Raw genomic sequence first — 8,477 nt, forward strand, 5'->3', positions numbered from 1 at the left:
AGAGCCACAGCAAGGGCCGGTCGGCCCTGGGTGATGGCAGAGAACTCTGACTTCGGATTATGTTTGAGATGAAATTTCAAAAAGAACAGGACAGAATGTTAAATACCAAAACGAAACTGTTCTAATAACTGAAAGTTATTCAAATGTTCTGGAATCTGACCAAGAAGTCAATAAAGGTGCCATCACCCTACCAGAAACGCGAGAAGGAGGATAGTGCCATGTAGCACAGCTGGGGAGGGGGGTGGAAATTAACTCATGTCATATACACTCCAAAGAATTATGACCCCTTTATAAATGGATTTCATACGCAGGATCTCACTTACTCCTTACAATAACACTATGAGGTACTGACAATTATTACGATCCTCACTTTTATGGATGGAGAGACTCAGGCTGAAAAGCCCAGCTATCTCACCCCAGGTCACACAGCTGGTAAGCCGTGGCCAAGACTTGAAGCCAGGCCGTGTGTGCCCTAGGTGGGGGGCCCCCAAGAATCACTGCTGCCCATTCAGCCCACGAACTCCCAGCACCGGGCCCTGCAGCAAGTAGTGAAGGCTCGGTGGAGATGGGAGGGCATTTTCTTACCCTTCACAAGAAAGGCACTGGATGGTGTCACCTCCAGGCAGAGTCTCCAGGGCCCTTCTACCGCGTCTCACCTCGGCAGCTCTGATGCGGCTGGAAGTCAAATCCAGGAGAAACTAAAATTCCAGTAAAAATCACGGATCAACTGGAATGACTTGGAACTGCTGTCAGCATCTGCATTTTAGAATGAATTGCCGGCTGTCTTCTCCTTCTTTCGGCCAGTAAACACTCCTGGATCTCTGCTCTGTGCCAGGGTCTCGGCTAGGCACAGGGACCCCAGGGACAAAGAGGAACAGGCATGGTCCCTGCCCTCAGGGAGTGCCCCATGTGGTGGGGTGGGGGAGCAAATCCATAGCCGTACAGCAGATCTGTGAGTCTATGAGCAGTATCTTAGGAGGTAGACACTGTGGGTCTGGCGGGAATGACAGACTCTAATGGACCACACAGGAACAGGGGCGTGTCGCCGGTAACCAGCACCTTTCCAGAGCAGGTGGATGTGCTCTCACCACAGTCCTGCAAGGAGCATCTGTATGTTCCCCAGATGAGGAAATGGGTTCAGATCAAGCTGTCTGGGAAGGAGGTGAGCACTCCGTCACTGAGAAGCCCAAGCCAGAGCTGGATGTCCACTTGGCAACACCAGAAAGTCTCTTTTGATAGAGACTGGACTGGGGGCCTCTATGTGTACAGTGGGTTTTCGTTTTGGTGTTTTTTAAAAAAGATCACACAGTTAAAAAATTCAAACATGGGCTGGGTGTGGTGGCTCATGCCTGTAATCCCAGCACTTTGGGAGGCCAGGGCGGGTAGATCACAAAGTCAGGAGTTCGAGACCAGCCTGGCCAACGTAGTGAAACCCCATCTCTACTAAAAATAAAAAAAAAAATAGCTGGGTGTGGTGGTGGGCGCCTATAATCCCAGCTACTCGGGAGGCTGATGCAGGAGAATCACTTGAACCCAGGAGGTGGAGGTTGCAGTGAGCCAAGATCATACCATTGCACTCCAGCCTGGGTGACGGTGTGAGACTGTGTCTCAAAAAAAAAAGAAAAAAAAAATTCAAACAGAACAAAAAAAGTAGACAGTGGGTCTCACTTCCACTCCAACCCTGAGGCTCCCAGGTCTCTTTCCCGTGACTCCAGTCTCTGTGTATTCTTCCAGAGATAATTTATGCATATGTTATATATGCATATATGTAGAGAGATATATTGTGGGTATGTGTGTATATACACATATCTCTTTATTTAAAATTCTCAGAGTCTCGTTTCTTTGTCAAATTTCATTTTGAGGAAGTCCAATTTTTTCTTGGCAAAGCTCGAAAGAATAGTATTTTTTTTCAAACCCATGTTAAATATTTATTTTACTGCCTCTAGTAGTCAGAATTAAATCAGCTATGAACGACTGAAAAATCCATAACAGCAATGGCTAAGACAAGACAGATTATCTTGTCTCACATTCGGAGTCTGGAGGCCAGCAATCCATGGCTGATACAGCAACTCGGCTGAGGAGGCCCATAGGGACCAGGCTCAGTCATCTGTGGCCCTCCTGTGGCTATGCCTCTCAGCCCCAAGGCCCAAGATGGCAGCATCAGGATTCCAGACAGCAGGACAGAGGGGACAAAGGAAAGAGAACCTGCTGTCTCTCGAGTAAGGTTCCAGGAGGCTGGCACCTGGCACTTCTGCATGTATGCCATGGACCAGAAGCGAATCCCGAGGTCACATCTGTCAGCAAGGAAGGCTGGGGAAGGTGATCTCTATTCTGAGTGGCCCTGTTTGTCCAGCTACAAGTTTTACTATTCCAGGAAAAGGAGAGACTGGACATTGGATTGTGATTACCGGTTTCTGTTCTATCTCCATTGCCCAGTTGGTCAGAGTAAAGACACATTCCTTCATTTATTCAACCAATTGTTATCGAATAAATGTTGAATTAAAGGGAGATGGCAGAAGGAGGAACTTGTGTGGAGATAACAGAGGACCCAGATGTGCTTCAAAAATTCATAAGGGACCAGCTAAGACCACCAGCCTCGAGCCCCAGAGAGAACTGTTATCACATTGCCTGTTTACTCTCATACCTATATAAGAAGGCCCTCACCCAGGACTCGGTCTTTACATCTGAGCAATGGAGCCGGAGACATGAGTTTGAACCACATGATTTCCAGTCCTTCCATCTCAAAATCTCAATGAGTGTGTGCTTCTAAATGAATGGTAGTCAAGGGACCAAGCAATCATTAGGAAGCCTGAAAGTCACGGGCGAGAGATCAAAGACACCAAGGGCCCCTTGGAGCTGGCCTTCCCTGTGGTGACTGTCATCCCTCAAAAAGCCATTGGAAGCCCCCAGACACGTTATTCTGCTGAGACAAAGAGTTAGGTCTCAGTGAACATAAGCATCCACCCAAAGGCTAGACAGAAAGTAAAATACAGCAGACCACCTGTCAACAGAAGTTTCCAAAGGGGAACTATTAAAAATGGTAACTTGCAGGTTCATAAGTTCCAAACTCTGGAGGAAGGAGTGTGGCTTCTGCAAAGAGAAGCCTGCCTGCCTGACCCGTGAGGCTTCTTTGAGGAAGAATGATGTCTGAATGAGAATAAGCCAAAAGATGTTATTCTTTAATCTTCAAATGGCTTTGGAGATAGTCCCCAGGAAATCCACTAAAAACAGCATTTTTCAAGAAGTCTTGGGACATTTCCTCATGATTAACACACTGGCTTAGGGAAAGAAAAGCCAAAAGTAGGGGAAAATAGACTGTTCTCTGAATAGAAGACAGAAGCATTATCTAATTCTCTAGGGACTAGAATTAACGGGTTTTAATTAATATTTGGTAGTTATTAGGGAGAATTTCTTGTGAGAAAGCAGTTAGGCCCGTCAGAATTCAGTAAGGCTCTGGAGGAGCTGCCAGGCTACTTGGAGGTCTGAAGTGAATCAGGTGAGTTTCCGTGGGGAAAAAAGAACTTCAGGCTATGGGCTTGGAGGAGTAGAAGACACAGTTCAGGAGCCACGTGGACATTAAGGTTGCTCAGGAGCTCCCCAGAAGCTGAACCTATGCTTTATCAAGGGACTTTCAAAATAGGGGATATGCCTATGGGATGTTTGGCTAATCACAGCCGTAGGTGTGTGGACGCAGTCACAGTAGTACTAAAATGTAGAGACAGGGAGGCAGCTAAACTCTGCGGTCTGGTCCATGGTTCAGAAGCATCTTTCCGTCCCAGGCCAGCCAGCAGCTGCTTCTCCTTCTGCCAGGACACTAGGGTTTCTATCCAACTTCCCCAGCAATGCTGAGCCTGGCGAGGGTTTTAATTTTCTATCTTGATGAAAAATGTGTGGTTTATACACTGTCGTAGAACAAATAGAACTGGGATTTATGTTTCACAACTTCCATGGTTTGTTTGGGTTTCTTCCATATGTCTTTGACAGTCCTATCACATTTCTGACAGTTATGATTTTTTTTTCTTTCTGGGAAGTTGGGGAGAGGCAGAGAACATGTTTTTCCCTTTTTCCCACTAAGTCTTGCTTGAAAGTATGTGTGAGCATCATATGGGCCCACGTATGTGCCTCTCTTGTTGAAAGAATACATGCATGTGTGTGTGCAGGCTGTGGGATTACATGTTTGTGTAGGGGGCACTGGGCTACAGTGTGCAGACATGGACGTGTTAAATATAGTGCTATGTATTGGATACATGTCTGTAATGTGATGGTGGGGGTGTTTGTGTGTGTGTGTATGTGTGTGTGTCTACAATAGAAAAATCAGCCAATTAGATGTTATTCTAATTCAGATGTCATCAATGACCGAGTCTTTCTCCTCACAATGTCATGCACGCATGTGTGCAGGACCTGCCAGCGGTTGGGAAGGGTCAACTTGTTCTCCATGCCCCAAATTCCATGTGTTTTCAATTAATTTCATATGTGTGTTTCCATGTGTGCTGCTTTATTTATGTAGGTGAAGAAAATGTCTCGCTCCCAATTATTCATTGAGGCCCATCCCTTCACTCTGTGCGGCAGAGTCCTCCTCACCAAGTGCCGTTAAACACGACATCAATCCCAATAGATTGACTAATTCCTTTTTCATTATTAGAAGAGATTTACAACTTTGGAGTCAGAGTGTTGGGTGGTTTTTTTTTTTTTTTCTCCACTAGAAAATTCATCTGTATCCTAGAATCAGCTTGTAGCTCAATGTAAATTCAGTGTAGAATTTAGTCAGTTATTAAGTGGATTTAAGTGGCTGAACCCTGGTGTAATCTGACCAGCAATGCATGAAGGAAAGAGTTGGAGGTGTAAAAAATGTCAAATAGCTTTCTCAGATGCATTAAACTATTAATAAAGATAAAACGATCTTTATGTTTGGGGTTTAGAACATCTCTTTTATGATAGCAAGAAGCCACTTTGATTCACGACTCGTTGGTTTCAAGGTTTGGTGTCATTATTCAGAAGGTGTCAGGAAGGAAATGGAGACAAGCTCCTCAGCAGGGAGAGAGGTGAAAAAAGCAGCTCGGAGTGCAGGACTGCTCTTGCCCAGCTGGGTTGGGCAGGGAGATGTGACAGTGAGGGGATGAATACAAAAGGCAGTGGTGATCACATCCACACCATCAGAGGCCTCTGTAGACACATCTCCGCTTAGTCCTGAGATATGTTTTCCATGGTTCTTCTGAAGAGGTCATGGCCTCCCTCTGAGGGGCTGGTGTGCTAGGTATTTTCCATCTGCCCCCAACCCCACCAGCTCCAGGACTTTCCTCAGCCCTGCTCTGCATCTCAGGAGGCTGATCTCTGCGGACCACCTCACCCCGACTCCCTGGCCCTCTAGCTTCTGGTGGGATGGATCCAGCCAATGGGAGACAGCAGAAGACTGGAGAGAGGAGAGTGAGAGGTCGGAGGATTTATCCCCACTCCCTCCTTGCCTCACCCCAGTTCAGACAGTGGCTGCCTTCAGGAGTTACATCCTCTTGCAGCCCCTCTTCCACGGCTCCCGGTCTTCCTCCAGGTTCTGGTGACAGCATTCCGTCCCCTTGTCCTTCAGGCCTCAGGGTGGTTTGTGGCTCCCCACTGGGGCTGCACCCTCCCACGGTGGGTTCCTGGGCCCTGCCAGCTTGCACCACTGTAGGCTGTCTCATCATTAAACTCTCCTCCCTTAAACTCTTTGAGTGGGCCGACCATTTTCTCCTGGGAGGCACTGACTCAGAGGAGCCTGATCCTCCCAGAGCTGTGTGCCTATCGTGGATGGAAGCAGGAGCTGGGGCATCGTGCAAATGCTCCGTGAGAAATGTTGATGCATGGCTGCCCCTGCAGCCGAGGCTTCTGCAGCACGATGTTGCGCGTGCCTCCTCTATTCCTTTAAGAAGCCTTGGTTGGCCAGCTTCCAGGGGCCGGTTTCCATGCTAGGCAGGCCCTGCCCTCACGGAGTTTTCAGTCAGGGGTTAGATGCTCTTGTGGGAGGCACAGGGCTCTGAGCAGCAGAGGAGGAGAGGCGCTGGGTGGAGGGGCCAAGAGGAAGAAACAACCAAACTGAGAATCTAGAGGACAGGAAAGAGATGTCCGAGAAAAGGAGTTTGGGGAGCGACGCAGGGACGGCGGTGTTTCTGGCAGAGGAAACAGCATGTACAAACCCCTAGAGGTGAGCGAGATCAGGAGTAGGGGGCGGGGGCGTTTGATAGCTGTCCCCCCTTCCCCAGGGACCAGGGAGCTGAAGTGCATTCACAGAGGAGGGGTCGGGGAGAGAAAGCTGTGAAGGGGGCACTGGGGGATCGCAGCCCTCCCTGCCCCACCCCAAGCCCCACTAAGGGGTTCTGTCTTTATCTTCAGGGCCAGAGCGCCTTTGGACACAGCCAGATTGATATTTGTAACAGAGCCCTGGTCATGGGGAATAGAAATCCGGTAGGAGGCAGGTGACTCCTTCAGAGGAACTAAGGTATGGTGAGCTTGCTAGTGGAATGGGGGAAGTGAACCTATACCAGCGAATCTGAACCCGCATTTTCTGGACAGGGACACAAGACCCAGAGAGGGCCAGATCTTGCTCAGGTCACACAGAGAGGCAGCGTACTGGGATAAGGGAGAGGAGAAAGGAAACAGCCAGGGGCTGGAGCCACCTCGCCCTGGAAGGAAGACCCCTTCAGAAGGGATTCTGGGGGCAGGCCCTGAGCACCCACCTGTTTCCTTGCAGGGCTGGGGGGGCCTTTGGATCCACTGGACCCCACCCTGGCAGGACCTGAACCCTCACCTGGACGCACCCCAGGCACCTCCACCGGTATAGGTGACAGGAGCTTCCCACTGAAATCATGCGGATATTAAGCTAATCAAAGCCTTGCTTGGGAAGGGATGGGACTGGGAAGGCGGCCCTAACGAGCTGCTGCGTGTCACTCCCTCCACCCTGCGCGTCCTGCGCTGTCCCATTTGTCTGGCTGTAATCTACATTTCAAATGATTACATGGGAAGCTGAAGTGGTAGTGACAAGGATAAACGAAGCTTGTTAAACTAATAGCTGCACTAATGCCCAAATATGTGAACTTCCCGGCGCAGGCCGCATCCCAGCCTGGCGGAGCTGTCAGCCCCGCTCCCCCGGGCTCCGCCGCCAGCCGCGGCCACATGATGAATGGCCCTGTCGACCAAACTCATCCGGGGCCCAATTAAACAGGCAGAAATGAACTGGAGCCGTCAGGCAGCCGGGGAGGGGGGACGCGGGGAGGGGGAGGCTGAGCCAGACACAGAGAGGCTGGTAGGGGGGAGGGGAGAGCAGGAAGAGAGAGAGAGAGAGCGAGCGAGCTCGGGCCTAGGAGATGGGAGAGAGAGAGCAGCCTGGGAGAAGAGAGGGTCAGAGGCCCAGGAAAGAGAGAAGAGGCACCAGGGTGGGAGCGGGAGGAGAGAGACAGAGACACACAGAGATAGACTGAGACAGAGAGACCGAGAGACTGGGAGGGCAGAAGGAAGAGACGCCCAGATATGCAGACACAGGGAGTGGGGAGAGACAGTCAGAGACGCACAGAGACAGAGAGGCAGAAGCACACACAGAGGCGGAGTGAGGAGAGAGAGGCGGAGAGGGGCGCGCAGGACAGGCGGCCCAGGAGCGGGGGCAGAGTCGTTGCCTCCGGAGGGGGCGGTCCAGGAGGGGCCAGAGGCGAGGCGGGGAATGGACGAGAAAAGAGGGCGAGCAGAGAAAATGTGTCCCGGCAAGTCCTGGCAGCTCGCAGCGGCAGGGAAGTCGTTCTGTCAGAAAATGGTCATTTAATGGTTTGCCGAGCCCGCGACAGATATGTCATCTGAGGCGGCTCGGCGGCAGTCCCAGGGCATTTCATTTATTAATTACCAACTTCCAGCAGCTCCCTCATCCCTGCTCCATGCCGTCACCAGCCCGGCCCCCCTACTCCCTCTGCCAGCAACACCCCCATTACCCCATTCCTGCTGGTGCCTCCTCTCGTCCCATTTTCCGGAGGAGGCGGCCTAAGGCCAAGGTCAGAGAGCCTCAGGCCTGCCAGCTGTGGGTCAGCCTCCCTCCCCCGGGGCCTCCTGGGCTGGGCCTCCTAGACTAGGGTGGGGAACCCAGTCCCTCCCCTGCCCCAAGCCTAAAGGTAAGTGGGATGCTGACCTACCTGCTCTCCTTTTCTCCCTTCGTAGAGATAGGGAGATCTTGTGTTGCCCGGGCTGACTTTGAACTCCCCAGACTCATGCAATCCTCCTGCCTCAGCCTCCCGAACTGCTGGGATTACAGGCGTGAGCGTACCTGGTCCACATTACACTTTCTCATTCACAAATAAAATAATGTTTTGCTTGCCTGAAAATTTTATACCTTTTTCTTTTAGTGTAAACTCACTTTTACAGCCTTCAGATCTGTTCTTTTCCCCCTCTTGGCAGCCCTTTAAAAGGCCTTAACTCTGATTTCCTTTCATTCAGACCCAAGGAGCTTGTCTCTGTTTCCAAGCAGA

This window comes from Trachypithecus francoisi, unplaced genomic scaffold (assembly GCF_009764315.1).
Source record: "Trachypithecus francoisi isolate TF-2019V2 unplaced genomic scaffold, Tfra_2.0 Lachesis_group16, whole genome shotgun sequence".
Taxonomy (NCBI): domain Eukaryota; kingdom Metazoa; phylum Chordata; class Mammalia; order Primates; family Cercopithecidae; genus Trachypithecus; species Trachypithecus francoisi.